A 10,000-nucleotide genomic window follows, 5' to 3' on the forward strand; every position below is an offset into this window, starting at 1 on the left:
TAATCTGTCTTAATCTTTCTCAGTCGAAACCATCCTTATTTATTTTCCGTTTATCATCATTTCTTTGGTCAACCTTAGGAACATTTATTTTGAGGTTTCCATTAATGTTAAAGATATTTTCTACATCTGAAAAATGACTGAAATTATTGTGACAGCTTCTTTAAGTCATAACTCTTAAAACGTACACGGTTTAGTACCCCAGTATTGAAAGTACGTCAAAAATAGCCATTTGTTTGGGTAGTCACCAAAATCAGATCTTAGTTTCTATGCATTTATTTTGATATTGGTCTGGAAAATCTCTTGTTGAATCATTCATCAATAGCTGTTTTCGTAGCTCTTGAGAGTAAAAGGCATAATTAATCATTTCAAGTGGATGACAGTTTAGCCGTGTTCACACTAAACCTTAATTGACTTAATTTTATCCGGCTTATTTTATTCATATTAATTGAACTGCTACCTCGCAACGCAACGTACAGAGATATTCCCAGAGCTATGTGCATTATGTACTCTCTAAGTATGACAGCTGTGTCTTGGTGTATGCATACTATTTGTCCGTCAGACACTATCCTGCGAAAACATCCGTTTCCGAGGGTGGTAAAGGGGGGACGGGGGTATTGATCACGTTTCATGTTAAATAAAATGGCCGTTTCACATTTCACGGACAATAAATTCGGCATTTCACGTTTCACGAGAAAAAAAAAACGTTTTTATACGATCAGTTTTTCTTACTTTGGTTAAGAACTACAGACAGAGAACTGCCTTGTTCGATGTCCCGGCACCATTATCCCACCTCTTGTTCTTGGTGCTGTGAAAAGGAAACCGAGTTCTTTGTTTAGAAGTTAGGGCTCGGCACCATTTTCTTCTAATACAGAGTCGTCATCAGAGGAGTCGTCATTGTATTCAGAGAGCTGGCCTGCTTCAGAAACTCCAGATGAAGATCCACCTTTTCTTTCATCATCTGGTGGCACTTCACTGTCTTCATTTTGCGCAAAATCCAATCGCTCTCCTCCATGGAGACCAGTCTCATACATGTTAAGGGGAAGGGTTCCAACCTTGAACTTAGTGGTTTCTTGCCTAACTGTGCGTTGTCTTACGCATATGCCATGGTCATGCTGCCCATTTTCTCATCACTGAGGTCTTGATCATTTGGATGCACGTATGGATGATTTTGTTGCTTCAACTTGGGAAAATCTTACAGCTCGATTTATGATGATGGAACAGGATAAGAAGATGTTGGGTGTGTAAAGTAAAATACCGACCATTGCGTCATTAAAAATAACATGATTGAAAACCACAGCTCACGGTGAATTAAATCCCCGATTCTCGTTCCACAGATAAGTATTATCAAAAATCACGGCTCACGGTGATTACCAAAACCACGTTTCACGAGGAAAAGAAAGGTGATTTCACAATTCAGGGGGAATAAAACAAGCAATAGCCCTTTTTACAGTTCTCGGCGCCATATTAACCCCAGGTCTATGCACATTAACTTTGCTTCCTTGTAATAAGATTTTTCCAAGACAATTTCTTTTTTTCAATTTCTTCTACATTTGGTCTGGACTCTCCCATCAAATATCGAATGGTACATCCTTAATCAGGCCTTGGGGAAGGAGCACTCCCGCGTAATCAGGTCTTATTTATTTATTTAGCTTCGCCTAACTGGAATACAATATAAATATATAGGTAAAAATAGAAAAAATAATACAAGGAGAAAAGAAAAAAAAAATTATTAGGCGGGGAGACCACTACAGCATAGCCAATTACAGCGGATCCCTCGTTAATTATTTATATAAAAATACTTAATAATTAAAGCTACTAATATGTAAGCATGAAACTTGAGAGGAAACAAAGCGGAAGTCCAAATTGCTAGAAGCAGCACGTTAGCGGGCATAGGAGAGACCTCGCTGTGTTACACCTAGGACAGATTGTTTTCCAGGTTCTAATGTCGTACAAGTTCAGAGCCTTTTTATAATATTGAAGTAATAAACTTTTAAATGAAGCTAGAGAGATGTGCCTTGTGCGTAGCTCAGCGGGAAGAACATTCCATGCGCGGCACGCGCGTATGAAAAATGAACGTTGATAGGTAACAGTTCTACATCGGTTAGGAATATAAGTAATAGCACTGCTGCTCGATGTCCTAGTAGATCTCGCAAATTGTCTAGTTACAAGTAAAGCTTCACTGTCTACGAAAACTAAGTTATTAACAGCTTTGTAGAAAAAAACCATGTCCAAATATTCATGCCAGTATGAGATGGGTAACAGATTTGTTAGTTGGAGGCGGGTCTTATAGGTTACATCACAGCGGAAAGGGAGCTTCAAAATTAGTTTTGTTGCACGGCGCTGCACGTTTTCAACTCGCTTAAGTAGGCCAATAGACTGTGGTGACCATACTTGGGTTGCGTAGCCGAGATGGCATCGGACGATAGAAGGGTAGAGTGTGCGACGCGTTTGGGTGCTTTGGATGTACCTAGAAACTCGACGCACAAACCCAAGGAGGTTGTTGGCTTTCGCACACTGTTCAGTTACTCGTTTGTCCGAGGTGAGGTTGCTTGACACCCACACACCGAGGTCTTTCTCTGTATCGCAAGATTCCAAAGGCGTTTCCTTGAGAGTATAGGTAGGCTGTACAGGTGATTTTTTGCGGGTGATGCACTGGTATTTGCACTTGGACTGATTAAATATGAGCCCGGATGATTCAGACCAACTGACAAGATCGTTAAGGTCAGATTGCAAGGCGTTACAGTCTGTGATGGAATCAATACTCTTGAAAATCTTGGTATCATCGGCATAACAGGCAACTCTCGATGTTTTAACAGCGTTTGGTAGATCGTCCACAAACAGCAGAAACAATATCGGTCCTAATAGGGACCCTTGCGGTACCCCGGATGTAACCGGCAATTCTCGGGAAGTAGCTCCGAGAACTGTAACCTGTTGCTTGCGCCCCTGTAAATATGAACGAAACCAGTCGTGAAGTTTGCCAGTAATGCCGTATTGGTGCAACCTCCCAAGTAGCTTGGTATGATCCACTTTGTCGAATGCTTTACCCATGTCAAGATATATAATGTCTATTTGTTTACCGGCGTCGAGTTGATCGCCAATGTAATGCAAGACACTAGTGAGCTGAGTCACACAAGATCTACCGGCTAAAAAGCCATGTTGTTCGCGGCTGATGAAGTGGGATGTATAATTCCGTAAACCTGCCAGAACACAGCGCTCGAGAACTTTGGAGACGACAGGGAGAAGAGAGATAGGGCGATAATTCTCCACAAAGTCTCTTTTTCCTTTCTTGAAAATCGGTACTATGTTCGCGAGTTTCCAGTCTTCTGGAAAGATGCCGAGCCGCAAAGATTTGTTGAATACCATGGTCAGGGACGGTGCGATCTGGTCAGCGGTTTCCTTCAGCAGGCGCCCTGGAATTCCATCGGATCCAGTTGCTTTGTTTATATCAAGCTGTTTGAGAGTTGCCAAAACCATTTCCACCGGGATCTCTAGCTCATTTAGTGTGGGATGTGAGGGTGTGGAAGGTACTGATAGAGAGTGGACCTCTGAGGGGGCAGCGAAGACCGACACAAAGTAAGAGTTAAACAACTCGGCGATCTGTTGAGGCGTTGATGCTTGAGAACTCTGCTGAGAGTCATCGCCAGAGTTCATCGTTTCAGGGAAGCTCCGCATTCTGTTCTTGAGCTTGAAAAAGGACCAAAAGCGTTTAGGCTGCCGCGCGAGATCTGAATCGCGGGAGCTGAAGTAAGTCTCACGGCTCTCACGTATAAGAGACTTGGCCTTTGCTCGTAATTCGCGATACTTCTGTTGTTGATGGTCAGTAGGAGATTTTTTTAACTTTGAGCGAGCAGCCTCCTTTTTCCGCAGAGCGTGGATGATTTCACTCGTAATCCAAGGCGGGGTGTTTTTTCCTTTAATCTTTTTGGTTGGAATAAAATCCGAGAATGCGCTCATAAATGCGTCCTTCCAAAAAGTCCAGTCAGAGTTGATATATGGCCATACTTTGTCTAGAACATTACTTTGGCATGACGTTTTCGCAAGTTGAAGCTATCAGCCTCAGGCTACGAGGAGTGTAACTGAGACCCCATAATCACGACTCTATTTGCAGTAAGTTAATGGGTACACACATCATATCGCTTTTTCAAAAGATTCCCGAAAACTCTTTCTCGCTTAATTACTTTTTTGGCAGATGTTTGTCAGATACTCCCATTTTCACTATTGTAGACGCCACAAGACAATATTTCGCGCGCATTTTTTTCGTCATGATTTTGGCGGGAAGTAGGTCAGATATTGTCGAATGACTCTGCAGAGAGAGAACATTATTTTTGAAAAAAAAAAAAGCTAGAAAAAATGCGCAATGAGAATTTGTCAAAAGTGTTAAATCTAGACAGCTCAGAATTTTTTTGCCTAATTGTCTCCTTGAGTCCGTCCTACATAGAGGTAGAGGATATTTTTGTTTGGTCCAATTTTCACTTTAAAGCCAAAACCTTTAGTAGAACCCATTTACTGAAAACTAACATTAAGAAAAATGCCTGGGATGACAATTGCATTTCGTATAACCACGTTGTTGTGCACATCTGAATAAACATTCCGATAAGAGTAAAATGACCCTACGGTCGCAGATAACTTAATGGGGACTCACATCATATCAGTATGCCAAAAGGTTCACATCAGTCTGGGAGAGGGTCTATATTTTTGATATTTTTACCACGGCAGGGTAGCTTTTCAGTTACCTGTGGAGAAACAGAATCGATAAATGAAAATTAACACTAAAAACCAAAGTAGTAATAAAGTTGCCACCGATATCATGGGGTTTACGTTTTTAAATATTCGAAGATCTACTGCCACAAGCCCACTTTTTTAGGTTTCAACTACATTTTACAAAGGCGTTTTTAAGAGTCAAATGACACCTTCCAACACGCAATGAAATGTCCTCTTCTTTCTTTTACTTTTCACAGACCTCTCTAAGATAGTTTGCAGCAGAATCATGGGCAACCATACCATTTCTTGGTCGTCAGCTGATGAGAACCTTTAACTTCATGTTATTTGAGAAGTTTACTTTCAGAAGACAAAAGACCAATTCGGCTAACGCAATGTTGTACCCAAATCAAATCTCTTGGGGTTAAGATTCTTTGTGTATTGCATTTGCATGAGTACCTTGACTTTTACTTCACTTGACTTTTACTTCAATTGGGACCTTAAAACTGGGCATTAAGTTGGCATTTTTGGCGACTTGTCTACACGAAAACGATCTTCTCCCTTTGTTTTGTCTATCATGTGCTAACTATTTTTCTTTAATTTTGTTTGTCAGTAAATTCAGTCGTAACCGTTCCATCGAAAATAATTCTAGTTCCCAAAAAAACAAACAGGCAGCTAATAATTGTCTAGCAAAGATGAGAACGGCGCCGAGACAATTCTGTCTACGCCGAGCTGCAGCAATGACCCTTTGCAGACCTTTGCATCCGGCATGAGATAGTAGCACAGAACGGTGCACACATACGCGCCCCTGGCTACTTGTGGGCCATATGTTTCCCAACCCCCCTTGTGGGGACTACGTCTTCTTTTGCAGTCATCCAAACAATATTTGCTACGATTGTTGCTTTATGTCTCATCTCTTCATACATCTCTTCAAATGTTGTAAAACCTTTAATTTTTTTGTGAGGACTTAGTTGTGAGGACGTAACAAAATGTTTAATGCTTGTGAGGACATCTGGTAATACCCTACTTGTGGGAACAGGCCAATACGCAGCTTTTGTGGGGACTTCGCTATTTGCGGGGACATCTGCCGATACCCTACTTATGGGAACAGGCCAATACACAGCTTTTGTGGGGACTTCGCTATTTGCGGGGACATCTGCCGATACCCTACTTATGGGAACAGGTCCGAATACACAGCTTTTGTAGGGAATTCACTATTTGCGGGGACATCTGCCAATGCCTGATTTATGGAAAGACGCCAATACAAACATTTTCAAACAGATTTGATATACGACGATGTTCTCGTGGTTGCAATATTAGTCAACCTGTTGGCTAAGCCTTTAGGTTAACGATAAAATGATATACCGTAAAATTCCGAAAATAAGCCCCGAGGCTTATATTTTTCAAAGGCCTTTTTTGAGGGGCTTATCTACGGAGGGAAACTTGCGTTTCCGAATCGACTGGGCTAACCTTATAGTTGGAAGTGAATTTACTGTTTTTGCTTTGTTTTACTTTGTATTTGAGGGCAATTTTCTAAGTACAAGCTCCCCGGGGTCTTATATTTGGAGGGGCGATTTCACAGAGGATTTTTTGCGTTACCGCTTTGGGAGGCTTATATTTGGAGGAGCTTATTTTCGGAATTTTACGGTATATGAATTGGATCATTTATGAACTGCGGATATGAAATCAAGTGAAGCTATGATATTCGCATTTGTGAAAGCAATTTTTGCAATTGCGTAGAGAAGCCTGAAAAATTCAGGACTTCAACGGGGTTTGAACCCGTGACCTCGTGATACCGGTGCGACGCTGTAACCAACTGAGCTATATGGAATCAAGTGAAACTATAATCTTCGCAGTTGTGAACGCAATTTTTGCAATTTTTGCAACCACGGTATCGCGAAGTCACGGGTTCAAATCCTGTTGAAGTCCTGAATTTTTCAGGCTTCTCTACACAATTGCAAAAATTGCGTTCACAACTGCGAAAATCATAGCTTCACTTGCCTTTTTTATTGACCAGCCCCTGAAAAAAATAAGAAAATGGCATTAAAACCATTGTTGCCACTGCCCACGCCTGAAGAAGGAAACAAAAATAGGAAAAAGAGACAATTTAATAACCAGGCAAATTTTTTTTGCATTCATTTTGTAGGTCATACAGTTGCTGAAAGCAAGCAAGACTCAAACAATTTCTGTCTAGGATTTCAAGCTACAGCTACAGCTATAACATTTTTCTTCGTTTACAAGACTCATTGCAGTCATGAAGGAACAATGTTTCCCACAATTCAAGTCTCTAGTAGTGAGTTTGAGGTTTTCTTCATGGCTCGGACCAGGATGATCTTCTCATGAATTCGTTCTCGTGGTCACGTAAACTCATAGTGAGCAGACGCACCCGAACAAAAATAATTAAGTTTTGCTAGCAAACACCTTTGCCGGACAACTGTTAAATCTAAACATTTGGAGAAGATAAGCGACTATAGAAGAATGATTACGGAATGCACTACACTTTTTCTATGCCAAGAACAGTGAAACCACCATTTTTTCTATTGCTTGTTTTTATTGTCATTTCCAAATTTAATATGTGCTTAAAATCAAAAGTACCTCCACACAAGACAGCATTTTTGCTGTAAAAACAAGTTTTAACACTAAGATCCTACAAATATATCTTTAAGCAAATTCTCCCTCCTTAGAAATAGACTTCCGTAGCTCCTAGTACGGACATTAACAAGCAATGTTTAGTCCATCACTAATATATTTCAAATTAAATTTTCACCTTCTTTTCTTTTGGAGGGGAGGGGGTTGTTATTTTTGTTTTCAGGGTTGTTTTATTTATTTGTTTTTGTTTTGTGTTTGTTGGAGCTTCGTTGTAATCTTAATGTACTGCACAAAATTTACTCTAACCAGGCGACACACATAACATGAAACAAAACGTCGGTATTGGATCCTGCAAGACCGTGTGGGCACAAGTCACAAACTGGACAAGCTGTGGACAGGGGAGGTTGAACAAAGAAAAACGATTTGGGATTAAATGTGTCAAAACCACTTATTGCGCTAAGCAGAACTAGCATGTCTTCCTAATTGCGAGCAGTAATTCACCGCATCAAGCCTTAAGACAAACGAATTAAGCCATGAGCAGTGCATTTCACCGCTCGAATGGCTGCCTAGCAGCTTCTTTGAACCTGTAAATTCTCGTCTGAGAGAACCATAATTAAATCCCTAGAGTCCGTCAGTGAAATCGCTGGCGAAAAAAAAAACAAACAAACAAACAAAAATGCGTGTTCTAATTACCATAGGAAAGGCAAAGACACTCACAATAAATACATTTACAAGATCCAGCTCAAAAATTTTCCGTTCCTGAGAAAGTCTCTCTCCCTTCCACAATTTGTCACACACATACTGCAATGTCAGCAAAATTAGCCGTCACTTTGACCCACAGCCACTCTGAAAGACACATGGTTCCATTAATGAATTTACATCAATGCAAGAAGTTTATGTTAACGGAATTGACCCATGACTTAATAAGACTGTCCAGGAGCCCATTACATGGGCTCCTGGCTGGTCGTGCGTCAACTTTGGTTAACTTTTTAAAGTGCTACTACGACCAAAAAAACAATTCTTCTTGGATTTGAAAACTATGTTAACTAAACACTAAGTGACTCAAGTATACTATGAATAAGTAATCACATGATTTTTCTTCTGCAATTTGGAATAAATAGCACTAAGACTACAAATTGCACTCGCCCTACGGGCTCATGCAATAGGTCTTTTGCAACAAACGATCACATGGTACAAAATCCGCCATACTGGGGGAAAGCTCATTATTATTCCTCCACTGGGACATTAAAACAAAGGCAAGTCACGCTTGACTGGTTCAGGTCTCTTTATTTTAATGTCCCAGTGGGGGAATAATAATGAGCTTGCCCTCCAGCATGGCGGATTTTGTACCATGTGATCGTTTGCTGCAAAAGGCCTATTTTGGTCGTCTTTGACTACAAATTGCACTCGCTTTACGGGCTCATTCAATTTTGGTCGTCTTTGAAAAAATTTACTCGTGCTTATTTATTCCAAACTGCACCCGAAATCATGTGATTACCTATACAAAAATTGAAGCTAGATTATCTCTAAACAATGCATGGTTACCCCCAATTTTCTTTTTCGATACCAAGATAATTTTTTAAGATCAACTTTCTCTGCATAATTTTAAACCGCGCAAAAATATTCCTGTATTATTAGTAAGCATCACCGATAGGAAACCCGAGTATCTCGATATGCGCAGAACGTATGCGCAATAACAATAGTAGACACCGTCCTTAATTCAGCCGCGTACATACGTATTGTATTCTTAAACCAGTGAGTCTGACGAAAAAAAAGACAACGATTTTTTGATCATAGTAGCATTTAAATAGTCACGTAAAAACGAAATTTCGAAAACGAGTAACAAGGGGCCAACTATCCCTTTCCTTAATCAATCTGATGCCTCTTTCTCCAAGGCCCGTCAGTTACAGGTCCCGAAAAGCCGTTTTTTCTTTCTCAAATTTACACTGAAGATAAAAGTATTTAACAATTTAAAATTCAGACAATTTAAATGACAACAAACCAAAGAGAGCAAGCTGGTTTTTTTTAAGAACCGTTCTACTTTCCTTGTAGTTCCACAAAGTGAACGGGACTTTTAAGAAACGAGCCCATAGTTCTTTAAATGAATAAAAGCTGTCCAGTCTTCACCACTGGAGTGTACATGTACTACTGCCTTTGACACTTAATTTTTCACTATAACCTTTTGCTGCAACGTGTTCCTGCCTTACTTAGTTGGAAATATACTTCAAAACTACTTCAACAAAAATGGTAAAAAGGTCAAAATTTCATCTCAAGGTTAACGTTCTTAGGATCAAATACCAGTTTCATTTTGTCAATCTGGTTTTTTACATAATATTTCACCGATCTCCAGTCTTTCTGCTAAAGGGTACAGCCGGTTCTTAAAATGCACTTTTCGCAATCAATTTTTCCTGGAACATGTCTCTGCCTTATCCAGTGGGAGAGATATCTAAATATAGCTTCCTTTTCATTTCATCTGTTGAGCACTTTGTTTGAGTAGTAGGCTCTGCCGAAAATAAAGTAATTTATGTTAATCCATGTTTTTAGATATGAAGGATCTCATTGTATGTGTTTGTAAAAGCCAAAAAAACCAAATAAAAATGAACGTGGCGGTTGGTAACGAAAACGGAAACAGTAGTAAAACGGGCTTGATGCTTTTTGTGGAAGGAAGTATCCTGCGAGCAGAGTTTCTTCTGATCTTCCAAGAAAAATCAGG

This window comes from Montipora foliosa, chromosome 6, assembly GCF_036669935.1.
Source record: "Montipora foliosa isolate CH-2021 chromosome 6, ASM3666993v2, whole genome shotgun sequence".
Taxonomy (NCBI): domain Eukaryota; kingdom Metazoa; phylum Cnidaria; class Anthozoa; order Scleractinia; family Acroporidae; genus Montipora; species Montipora foliosa.